Source organism: Odocoileus virginianus, chromosome 12 (genome assembly GCF_023699985.2).
Source record: "Odocoileus virginianus isolate 20LAN1187 ecotype Illinois chromosome 12, Ovbor_1.2, whole genome shotgun sequence".
Classification (NCBI taxonomy): domain Eukaryota; kingdom Metazoa; phylum Chordata; class Mammalia; order Artiodactyla; family Cervidae; genus Odocoileus; species Odocoileus virginianus.
Window position 1 is genome coordinate 60,018,304 of NC_069685.1, and position 12,843 is coordinate 60,031,146.

Genomic DNA, 12,843 nt, shown 5'->3' on the forward strand with positions numbered 1-12,843 from the left:
AACTTGCCTAAGGCCACATAGTCAGTAAATGATGCAGCTTTCTCTGGGGAGCCTCCTTGAATATCCTGTCCCCAGGCTGGGAAAATAAAAAGGACACAGCAGAGTGTCAGACCCAGGGAAAATAAGAAGTACATAGCAGAGTGTCTAGCCCAGCTGTCGGCTAGGTAGTCTAGTGGTTAGGATGGTGTGTGTGTTTAGTCACTCAATCGTGTCTCTTTGCAACCCCATAAACTATAGCCCTCAAGGCTCCTCTGTCCATGGAATTCTCTAGGCAAAAATACTGGAGTGGGTAACCATTCACTTCTCCAGCGGGGGGCGGGAATCTTCCTAACCCTGGAATCGAACCCCGGGTCTCGCGCACTGCAGGCTGATTCTTTACCATCTGAGCTACCAGGGAAGCCCAGTGGTTAGGACAATGGACTTCAAATCTCAGGTCTCAGCTCTGCTGTCTGCTGGCCGTGACCTTGGGTAAGATGCCTCTCAAGACTCAAATTCTTTTTCTGGAGAAACGAGAAAACTAACTCATGCCTCAGAGAGTAGATGGAAGTTTTCACAAGGCAGCAAATGTAAAAAGCTTAACACGCTGCCCAGGGAAAAAGAAGCGATTTCCTGACATTTCTGAAGCACCTACTGTGGGCCAGCCCTGAGCTAAACACTTCTTGTGCATCACTGCACCTAACTCTCCCACATTCTTAAGAGTTAGGGGCTGGTGTTATTGATCCCATTCAACAGATGAGGAAATAAAGACTCAGAGAGGTGGAGTAACTTATAGAAGGTCATACAGCCAGTAAATGGTGCTTCCAGGATTTCATTTTAATTCAAGTAAACTTGATACACATTTATTGCACACCTACTGTGTGCCAAGTTGGCAGCTGGGAGCATCTGGGATGCACTGTTGGGCCTCAGAACTCAGACCTTCAGAGTTCATCCCCTCCAGGCCTGCCTCGGGGTACTGGGCTGGCTGGGTCTCCTCAGAAATTTAGAAGACCTAGCAGCTTTTGACTTTGAAGCTGCTTGGTCTGCGCACAGCAGGGAAATATTTTGCCGGCTCCTGCTAAGGCAGAACAAGGGGACTTTTTGTGCCCGGAAGGGCCAAATTCAACTTTCCCTCCTCTTTGCTCACAACTCTCCTCCCACGGACCTCGCCTCCTGGCAACTGCGGCCCGTGGCCCCGAACGGCAGGACATTCTCAATATGGCCTAGTTTTGTAAAGGAGAAACGGCTCCAGCCCACAAGAACTGGACTCTACTGGGGTTTCAGCAGCCAAGTTGGAGATAAAACCAAAAAATGGAAAATCATCGTCCTCTGAGTGATTCTCCTTCCAGCCACGAGCCTGGCTTTGGTGGCGGGGGGACCTGCTTCACCATCTCCTCCCCCCCTTGCCTCAGGAGATCCAACCTCCTCAGCCGTGAAATAAGGTTAACCCCCGTCTCCCGGGTCAGCCTGAAGATTAAACAACTAGCCTGGTGCAAGTTCCCGGTATGGGGCCTGGCCTCAATCTGTAGTGACCTCTTTCTGTCCCCCAGCACCCTGAGAATAACAAGGGAAAGAACACTGGGTCTGGAGGAGAAGACAGCAAGGGGAGGCAGATCTGGCTTCACTGCTGGCTCACTGTGTGACCTTGGCCAAATTTCTTCCCCTCTCTGGGCTTTCTGTCTCTACATAGGCTCTGGAGATTTGACCACTTTCCTACCTTGACAATAAGAAGGCTGGAATAAAGGCTTTTCCTGTATTTTCCAAAATTCCCTGTAATGAAGGAGGTGTTGTGGGGTGGAGGGGTGTCAGTGACAGCCCCGGCTGGGGGCTGGGCAGCCTGGCACACACCATCTGTGTGACCCTGGGTAAGTTACCTCACTTGACCGAGTGAGAGGTCTCTGGGCAGGGAGAAAGAGACTTCAGACCGAAGCCGTCACATGGCATATCTCCGATAACAGGCGGCTCAGGGATGGCAAAGCCTCTGGTTGGAGGTGAAGGCAGGTGTCCAAGAGGAGAACATGAGGCAGGACCCAGAGCAACTTCTAAAACTCCCTGGCCATCGCAGAGAGGGGCAGGGAACAGCGTGGAGCTCAGTGTCCCCAAGTGTTTAAAAATTTAAAGATAAGCACGATAGCATCATGCAGAAGAGGAAACTGAGGCTGACAGAAGAGGGGCCACTCGGCCAAACTCACACATTTGTGATCGAAAGATTTGTAGAGTTTTGGGGCTAAAAAGTCCCTGTGAAAGAAAAAAAACTGGCAACGGGGAAAAACAGTAGCAACTGTCAGCTTTTCAGCTCTTAGTATGTGTCACTCATCATGCGAAGAACTTGACATGCATTATCTCCTTTAATCTTCTAACAACCCTCGGGGTTGTCATCATGCCCATTTTACAGATGAGGCGACTGAGGTTCAGGCACCTGCTGGTAAGAAGCAGAGCTCAGGCTGGCCTGACTCACAAGGCTATGTGCTAATCCCACAATTTGAAAAAACACATGAAATCAAGCAGGTGAAGAATAACAGCCAAAGCTTCTGGGTTTTTTTTCTGCATTAAAAAAAACAAACAAACATGAAATTCAATGAGTGTAGGAATTTTTAGTGTGTTGGTGGTAGGCACAGAATTAAAGGAAAAATAGGTGTCCTGAGTCAATTATCTCAGTCGAATAAGTGAGTCAGATTTGATATCGATTGTGGTAATTGTGTGTTTCTGCTTGTATTAAAGTGGAATATGAATGGATAAGGTCCTTATCAAAATCAGCAGTCAGACTATAGGATCTAACAGAGCCAGCCTTGGGTGAAATCGTTTAGGCATGGTGGTAATGAGTTCCTGGTTTACACACAGCTCTGTTATCCTTCAACCATTTTCTTCTTGTTACTGATGTTTCTATTAGTGTTGCTGTTTTCTGCTTTATGCTGTTAGTTTAACCAAACATGTTTGGCATGTACATTCAGGAAGACCCAAACAGCTGGAGTTGTTTCATTTGTGTGTGTGTGTGTGTGTGTGTGTGTATAATTATAATGTCTACCTATATGTGGCGCATGCAGGGAATTCTGGCCCTATGCCACTGGCCAGACGCACAGAGAAAGCAGTACAGACATCCTCTCACGTTACCCTGGCAACTGCTCTGAGAGGCTCTACAGACCGGGGACTGAGGTTCGGAGAGAGGAAGTCACTCCCCTAGAGTCACACAGCCGGTGTGGCACAGAGTTTAGATCTGGACCCAGTTCTGTCTGAGCTTCCTGGGCTGCACCGTAGATCTCTTAGGCAGTCATCAAGAAATTGGCACGTAACAGTGTCTGCTTACTTTCCAGTCTTCTAATAGTTTGCTCATAACCTCCCTTGTCCCTAGAACAGACCTTGAAGCAGCTGGTGCCTTTGATGGCTGCATGTGCAAAAAACAGGAAAGACTTGGTTTTTTTTTTTGCTACATCAAGTCACAGGTGAGTTATCTGCATAAATATAATCAGCTCCCTATGGCTACCTCTTACAAAGTTTCAGAGTTTATTTTTAAAATGAAACATACTATCAATGCTGGATAACCAGGCCTGGCTCCCAGCCTCCCAAATGATGATAATTAACCTTTTGCTGAGGACTTGCTGCGCTGAGTTCTGTGATAAGCCCTCTGAAGCCACCACCTCTTTTAATGTCCTGGTTGACCCTGGAAGAGGTGAGCCACGACCCCTGTGTTCTAGATGAGGACACAGAGGCTTGCAGAGGTGAAGGCACTTACCTGTGGTCCCTGCAAGGCTGTCACCTGCGTCGGGCTCTAACGTGGACCTTCTCTGTCGACACCGGGAGGAATGCTCAGATCTGGAGTGCCCCCACGCCCGCCCCCAGTCACCTGGCCTGCCAAATCTCTGCAGCAAAGAGGCAGCTGCTCTGGGCCCAGGGTCCTGTCTCCTGAAGGGAGGCTCCCGGTTCTGGGGCGTCCTGTCCTCAGCCTGGACTGGAGCTCAGGGTCAAAGTCTGAAGGGACGGACAGGGCACTGTGAGGGGTGGGGCTGGGCATCCGCTGCCGCTCGCAGGGGCTGGATCCCCGCCAGGTTGGGAGACCTCACCTCCCCTCGCTCTCGTCCCTGAGAAATTGCCTGACTTTTCTGGCTGACCCCAAGTCCCCGTGGACCGGCCTCGGGGAGGGAGGGAGGAAGAAGGGGGGTTCTTGGAGGGCTGATGGGCACAAGGAGATCTGTCTCCCGGGCCAGCTGGAGACGATCCTCTTTCTTCCCTCTTCCTGCGGCCACCCTGGGGGAGGGGACGGCGGCTTCCTGAACCACTGTGCATCTGGCCTGCGGGGCTGGGGGAGTGGTCAGGCTGGCGGCCCCGGAGGGGAGGTCAGAGGTACAGGACGAGAGCTCCTGGGGCCGGCCAGCCAGCCTAATGCATTCCAGGATGCCGGGTGGATGAGACTCAGGGCGGTGCCTCTTTGGGCCAAAAAGATGGGTAGCTTTTTGCTCCTCTATCCCAGAGACAGGCGTGGCTGGATGCCAGGTCCCTCTCTGCCAGAACTGGACCCAGAGCAGTCATTATTAGAGCCCAGAGAGCGTCAGGCACCTCGCTGTGTGAATGGAGAAACTGAGGCCCAGGGACAGGGACCAACCAGCCCTGGGTGAGTCATCTTTTGGGTTAGCTTTGAACGTCCAACCTCTAACCCCTACCTTTAGCATTCTCAAATAACAGTGTGCAGATGACAAAAGAAAATGCTTGCAAAAGACTAGTGCGTTCTGTTTTTATTGAATAATAAAGAAGATGGGGTGAACTCCGCCGTTTACTTATATGGTTCCATTTTATTTGAATTTTTTAAACAAATGTCATGGGTCACATTTATTTATTTATGGCTGCACTGGGTCTTTGCTGCTTCACACAGGCGTTCTCTAGTTGCAATGAATGGGAGCCACTCTCTAATTGCGCTGCGCAGGCTTCTCATTGTGGTGGGGGGTCTTCTTGCAGAGCACGGGTTCTAGGCCTTAGTTGCCCCAAGACATATGGAATCCTCCTGGACCAGGCATTGAACCCATGTCCCCTGCACTGGCAGGTGGATTCTTAACCACTGGGCCCCCAGGGAAGTCCCATGTATCACTACTACATCTCACAACCTTAGGGAGATTGCTTGTGCCTCTGATTCATTGTGGGAACACTTAAGAGTTAGCAAAAGTCAGCCACACATCTTTGTGCCCTCCCCGTTCCAACAAAGATTTGGGTTCTGTGACTTTCAATGTACCAATTCTAAATATTTTACCTAGATTATCTCATTTAATCTCGCAGCAGCCCTAATAGTAGGTAGGGTCGCGATCAACTTTCTCTTCATAGTTGAAATTCAAAAATGTGCTCCCAGTATCCACTGTAGCTAAACATATGTCTATCTTAAAACCCAGCAACCTTACTTTTATGTAGATATCCAAGAGAAATGCAGACAAACACCACCCAAAAGGCTTGTACAAGAACATTCATAGCCCCAAAACAGAAACAGCCAAAATGCCTATCAGCTAGAGATTAGATAAACAAATTATGACATTTTCAGACAACGCACACCATGGAATATTACACAGCAAGGAGGAAATGAAATACTGCCACACACAACAACTGGGTGAATCTCATAGTCAATATGTTGAGTGGAAGAAGGGAGGGAAGAGCCCACCCAGTGTAGAAGAGGAGAAACTAGTAGATGGTTGTTGAGGATGTGGGATAGATGCTTACCTCCAAGGCACAGGAATTTTTCTTGGGATGCTAGAAACATGTCTCTTTTCTGGGTGGTGGTTGTGGGAGTGTGTCATATTCATTGGAAAGACTGATGCTGAAGCTGAAACTCCAGTACTTTGGCCACCTGATGAGAAGAGCTGACTCATTGGAAAAGACCCTGATGCTGGGAAAGATTGAAGGCTGGAGGGAAAGGGGGCGACAGAGGATGAGATGGTTGGATGGCATCACCAACTCCATCGACGTGAGTTTGAGCAAGCTCCAGGAACTGGTGATGGACAGGGAGGCCTGGTGTGCTGCAGTTCATGTGGTCGCAGAGTCGGACACAACTGAGAGACTGAACAATAATAATTCAAATGGGAAAAGCCATCAAGCTGCACATTTAAGATTAAGATGAAAGGACTTGACATGGAAAAGAAAGTGGTGGGGAGAGGGAATAAAAAGAAAAAAGGGAGGGAAGGAAAAAGGAGAGAGTACGAGAAAGGAAGGAGGGTGGGAGGGAGAAACAGAAAAGAGAGAACTTGCCCATAGTAACAGCCTACAAGCAGAGGCTCAAATTTGAACTCAGCCTAGTGTTCCCAGATCCAACAAATAAAAATAAGTGTTACAGCTTTTTAATAATTTTTCTAGTAGGACTTCCCTGGTGTCTCAGATGGTAAAGTGTCTGCCTGTAATGCAGGAGACCCAGGTTCGATCCCTAGGTTGGGAAGATCCCTTGGAGAAGGAAATGGCAACCCATTCCAGTACTCTTGCCTGGAAAATTCCATGGACTGAGGAGCCTGCTAGGCTACAGTTCATGGGGTCACAAAGAGTTGGACACGACTAAGCGACTGCACTTTCTTTCTTTTCTGTCTGTACCAAAAATCTGCCATGGAAAAAAGAAAAATACACGACACCCTGTGTTATGTCCAGCACGCTCACCCAGGCAGTCTGTATCCAGAGCTGGAACACGCAGCCACCACCCTGGAGAGCTTTACCGCGAGTTGAGAGAAGCCCCAGGCACCCAGGGCTCCCCTACCCCAGCGTGGGAGGCTGGCCATGTCTTCAGAGTCCTGGGCTGTGGGCAAAAAGCAAATTCAGTATTTACTATATCTCCCAGAAAGGATGTGAGATTTTTGTCTTTATCAGAAGAGAGTATGAGTTTTGTTTTTTAAAAAAAGAAAAAAGTGTTGAATGACACTGAGCTGGTTGAATCTACCCGTTTTATGGTTGGGTAAACTGAGGCCCAGAGAGCAGGAGGGATGCGCCCATCTTCCTGCAGGGGTATATGGCTTACTTGGTCTGCTGATCACAGGACACTGAGAAACTGCTCTGAAGTCCAAAGTTCACTGATCATACTGATAAGAGACTCCAGGAGGCTCCCAAAAGACCTTTGGAAGCAATTTCTGTCTATTTGGCTGGAGCTGTTGAAGGTTCTTCTGACCCATTGACTGGTTGATAACAACATGGCCTTCTAGCCGCTCTGAAATACACTCAGGCCAGGACAAAAGGATTGTTGGCCAGGAGAACTCTCTGCAGGAGGTTGAACTCTGTGGTGGGCCAGAAGAAGTTTCAGAATAGCCAGTTAATCACACACACACACACACACACACACACACACACCTCTCTCTCTCTCTCTCTCTCTCAGATGAAGTTAGTTTTTTTTTGTTTTTGTTTGTTTGTTTTTGAAATTAGTTTTATTAGAACTTTTCTAAGTATTAGCATCATCATAACCTCTATAAATGTGTATAACTCGGACGGTAGAAAGAAGAAAGTACTAATTATTTGCCACCACTAATCCCACCCCCAAGAATACGGGCCATTAACATTTTAGGTGAATGTCCCCAGATGTTAACATAAATACATCTGGGTTATGGGGCTTTTTTGATTTCCATTCTGTTATCAATATGGCATATCCTGAACACCCTTCCCTAGGACTTGTAGACCAGGGGAATCCGTTTTACACAGATTGCCATTGTATGTGGATATAACACTTTTTTCCATGGAGGTTGGTCTTAGTGTTTATCTATTTGTTTGTTTGGCTGCATCAGGTCTTAGCTGCAGCATCTGGGATCTAGCTCCCGGACCACGGATCAACCCCCAGGGCCCCCTGCATTGACAGTGCAGAGTCTTAGCCACTGGACCACCAGGAAAGTCCCAGGATGTCAAAATGTGTCTGTCATACTAAAGCTTGATAATCTCTTAAATCCATCCATGTTGCTGCCCCCAAAAGTTTTAACAGCTCTCGTATGTCAGACAAACTGGGGGAAATCGCTGAGTGATTCCTCTGCTCCAATGTCACTCTGTCCAGAGGTTTCCCTGACCACTTCAACAGCCGCCTCCATCACCATGTCCCTCAGACTGTTCTGTTTCTCTCTCCAGCCCTTTCTTTCTTATAAGGTTTTTTTGATAGGGACAATTTTTAAAGTCTTTATAGAACTTGTTACAGTATTGCTTCTGTCTTATGTTTTGCTTCTTGGCAGTGAGACATGTGGGATCTTAACTCCCTGCCCAGGGATTGAACCCACATCCCCTGCATCGTAAGATGACGTCTTAACTACTGGACCGCCAGGGAAGTCCTTCTCTCAAACTCTTTTACTACTTGATATCATATTTTATTTATTTGGCTCGCATCTGTACATGTCATGTTCTAAGAACTTTACTGAAGTTGATTCATTTTAAAATGACATATTTAAATAGTCATAGATTATATGCATATGTTAGCATATGTTATGGCAAATCTATTCACTTACATGCTGTTTGACTGTATCTCCCACCTGATTCTGCTTGTTCCCTGATGGACCCCAAATTTCCAGACTGGTGCTCAGTGGAGCATGCACGCATGCTCAGTCATGTCCAGCTCTTTGCAACCCCATGGACTATAGACCACCAGGTTCCTCTGTCCATGGAATTTTCCAGGCAAGAATACTGGGATGGGTTGCATAGGCACTCCATAAATTCTTGTCCAATGAATTGAATGAATGTGAAAATGATATAATGCCCAAGAATTGGCTGCAACATATTGTATTATGACATTCTAATAATTTTTTTAATAGTTGTTAAATAACACAATTTTAACTGAGTAAAATTTTCAGATCGAATTGACTTAATTGAATGATTCAGGAATGATTCACAAATGGGTAGAATGCCATCCAATAAGTAGAAAGACGCTCTGAGGAGCTAGACAAAAAGGAAGCCTTTTATAGCAGAAAGGGGAAAAGAATGAATTGTTTCAGGCTTAGGAAACCTACCTACGAGGGACAGAAGGGGGCTGTGTGGCAGATTACCTCATTGGTACTGACCAGAAAATTCCAGAGTGACCAGTTAAGACTACGTTCCTGGAAGACGTTGTAACTGCAATTAGGTTAGATATTAAGTCTTGGTTTGCTGGTGTGGGGTTTAGCCTGGTCAACTACAAATTGGCACTTGCTATTAGGACTTGCTACCTCTATAAGGATTATATCATGTGCTGTAACAGCTGCTGACTTTCAACACCCCTTGAAAGGAGTTCAGGGTGGAGAGCAGAAATAAGACCCTCTGTGCTCTGGGAAAACCTGACAGAACAGGTGTTCAGATAGATCTTTTCAGGAGCTGATTTTATGGACCCAGTTCTCGAATCTCTTCATACCTAGAAAAGCACTGAAATCTTTCATGGTGATGATTGCTTCTCATAACCAGCAGAAACCTTCTGCAAAAAATGTGTGCTTGATTGCACGTACTTCCCCTTCACCAAAGTCACATATATACTGATCTTCCCTCCTCCCTTTTCGGAGTAGTTCTCAGAACTAGCCAAGATACTGTCTCTTGGGCTAAATAGTCCTCATTTTGCCCCAAATAAAACATAACTCACAACTCTGATGTTGTGCATTTTTTTAAAAAGTCAACAGCACAAGTGACTCCATTTGGGGTCTTTTTTTTTTTTTTTTTTTAAATACTGTATATATGTATTGTTTTATATCCACTTTCTATAGCTCCTACAACCAATTACTAGAAACTCAGTGGCTTTAAACAACAGGGGTTTATTTTCTTATATTTCTAGAGGACTGTAAGGAGATCAAGCCAGTCAATCCTAAAGGAAACCAACCCTGCATATTCACTGGAAGGGCTGATGCTGAAGCTGAAGCTCCAATACTTCGGATACCTGATGTGAAGAGCCGACTCATTAGAAAAGACCCTGATGATGGGAAAGATTAAAGGCAAAAGGAAAAGCAGGCAACAGAGGAAGAAATGGTTAGATAGCATCACCGACTCAATGGACATAAGTTTGAGCAAGCTCCAGGAGATGGTGAAGGACAGGGAAGCCTGGTGTACTGCAGTCCATGGGGTTGCAGAGTCAGACACGACTTAGCGGCTGAATAACAACTAGAGGTCAGAAGTCTAAAATCAAGATGATGGCAAGCCTGCGTTCTTTCTGGAGATGATGAGGAGAGGATTCACTCCTTTGTCTTTTTCTGCTTTTAGCGGCCACCTGCATCCCTCGGTTCATGGCCTTCCTCACATCACCCCAACCTCTTGTGTTGTCACATCTCCTACTTCTCACTCTGATCCTTCTTCCTGCTTCTTATAAAGACCTTTGGGTTTGTATCAGGCCCACCCAGATAACTCGGGATAATCCTCCTGCCTCAACTCCCTTAACTTAATCACAGTCGTAAAGTCCTTCTTTCCATATCAGGTAACACATTACAGGCGCACGTGGACCTCTTTGGGAAACCATGATTCAGTCTACCAGAGCTTTGTTATTTAATACTTGTGAATTGCAAATCAGTTGCTCTGAAAACGGAATTATCAGTAGCATTCTCTTCCCTTCTCCCCTCCTAGGCTATCCTGGAAGAACCTCTGTCTCTTGTCTGAGTTCTAAAGAAGAAAAACAAGTGTCCAAGTAACCAGCTTTACCACACCCTAGCTCTGTGACTGTGGGCGTGCGACTAAACCACCCTGTGCGTAAGCTTCCTCAGCCATGAAAGGAGAACCACAACCATGTGACGAGAAATAAACAAAGAGGTTCAAGCCAGAACAAAGCAGAGGGGCTGCAGGAGCCTTGATAAGGGGTATCTAATCTGGCCTCCGGTCAGGGAAGGCTTCCTGGAGGAGGTGGCCCTGGGGGGTAGCATGGGGGACATTCCCAGAGAAAACCCCTGTCCCCAACACATTTGCAAATCACTTTGCCTGCCACCTAGCAAACAGCAAATAACTCATTAACTGGCTGTTTTTAATAGTTGCAAAACCGAGACTACAAGGACCATGACAAATAAACTATGATGAAAAAAATAATTATGATACTGAGTGGAAAAGACTCTACTGGATGCAAGAAAACTTTGGAGCTGGGTCTTCTACCAGGTTCCCCTCCTCCACGCCTGGGATTCCCTGAAGCCTAGACCAGGGAGCTCTCACTTCTTTTCTCCCTGCCCCATCTCCTTACAGGCCACAAGGCAAGCCCACAGGTCTTTTCAGAGCTGGGTTTTCACAGAAATGTTTAGAATGATCAAAATTTTAAATACAGACAGGGACAGATGAAGACAGGATCAGTGAAAGTGCCGTTTTGGAGCCTGAGGCAACGGGAAAGACCAGTAATACAGTACCCATCCCATTCAAAATATTGACATTTTGTTCATTGACAATTTTTGGCGTACTGTTTGATTCCTGAAACTATAATCTTTCTCTGGTATACCCTGGTAGTCCAGTGGTTAGGACTTCTGTTTTCACCGCCAAGGGCCAGGATTCAATCCCTGCTTGGGAAACTAAGATCCCACAAACTGTGCAGTGTAGCCAAAAAAGGTGGGAAAAAACAAAAACAAAAAAATGTAGTCTTTCTCTTGGTGGAATTTTTGTTGTTGTTGTTTTGGTTGCCCCTTCACATTTTGGGTTCTCACCCTGGTCCCAGCCCAGCTGCTGAGGTTTTCCCTAGAAGCCATATGAGAAGACAGACAGTTGCGACAATGTTGAGACGACTTGCTGTGTGCCTGGGGGTAGGTGAGGGGAGAGATGTGACACCCTGGGAAAATGCGGAGTCCAGCCTAGGGAGCAGGGAGGGACTTTTAGAGGTGGTGTCTGGCAAGAGTTCACGTGGGAAGAAACAGGGCTCCTCAGCTGTAAGAGGAAGTGAGAAGGGGTGGGGATGGTCTCCGGACCAGTGGGTGTGGGTAGAGAGGTAAGCAAGGCCAGGGTAGACAGATTAGGGTTTAGTTTTTGGTTTTGTTTTTTTTTCAATTGAAGTATATAGTTGATTTACAATGTTTTGTTAATTTCTGCTGTACAACAAAGTGATTCAGTTATAAACACACACACAGACACACACACATATACATATATGGGCCTCAGAGGTGGCACAGTGGTGAAGAATCTGTTTACCAGTGCAGGAGATGCAAGAGACTCAGGATTTAATTCCTGAGTCAGGAAGATTCTCTGGAGTAGGAAAAGGCAACCCACGCCAGTATTCTTGGAAAATGCCATAGACAGAGAAGACTGGTGGGCTACAGTCCATGAGGTCTCAAAGAGTCACACACGTGTGCACACACACGCGTGTACACACACACACACACATACACATTCTGTTTTAAAATATTATTTTCCATTATGGTTTATCATAGGATACAGAATATAGTTATCTGTGCTACACAGTAGGACTTTGTTGTTTACCCATTCTATATATAAAAGCTTACAACTGCTGACTCCGATCTCCCACTCCTTCTCTCTGCCAACTCCTTCCTCCTTGATAACCAACAGTCTATTCACTATGTCCATGATTCTCTCTCTGTTTCATAGATTGAATCGTTTGTGTCATATTTTAGACTCCATATACAAGTAATATCATATGGTATTTGTCTTTCTGACTTACTTCACTTACTGTGATAATCTCTAGTTGCATCTATGTTGTTTCGAATAGTATTATTTCATTCTTTTTCATGGCTGAGTAGTATTCCACTGTGTATATGTATCCTGAGGGTAAGATATACATACACAGTGTAAGATGGCGGGATGGCATCACCAACTTAACGGACATGAGTTTGAGCAAGCTCCGGGCATTGGTGATGGACAGGGAAGCCTGGCGTGCTGCAGTGCATGGGGTCGAAAAGAGTCGGACATGACTGGGCAACTGGACTGACTAATAATGGCCTAACATATAAGGAAAATTCATTGTAATGAAATAACATCCCTGGAGGACACAGGGAAGTCTCAGTAGTATGTCTGTCTTTT

The 12,843-nt window shown here is 46.2% G+C and overlaps 1 protein-coding gene and 1 pseudogene across 2 annotated transcripts in view; one reads left to right on the plus strand and one right to left on the minus strand.

Annotated features, from left to right (window-relative positions):
- DAO (D-amino acid oxidase) overlaps positions 1–3,959 on the minus strand; it is a 29,551-nt gene extending 25,592 nt beyond the window's left edge. The window contains exon 1 of one of the 2 annotated variants that reach the window (XM_070475450.1): positions 3,707–3,959. The gene's annotated coding sequence lies outside the window, so the exon portion shown is untranslated. The remainder of the gene's footprint in view (positions 1–3,706) is intronic. The other variant, XM_020876044.2, reaches the window with a different exon arrangement.
- Positions 3,960–6,269: 2,310 nt separating this feature from the next.
- Positions 6,270–6,313, plus strand: LOC139037893 (U7 small nuclear RNA; annotated as a pseudogene).
- Positions 6,314–12,843: the final 6,530 nt, after the last annotated feature.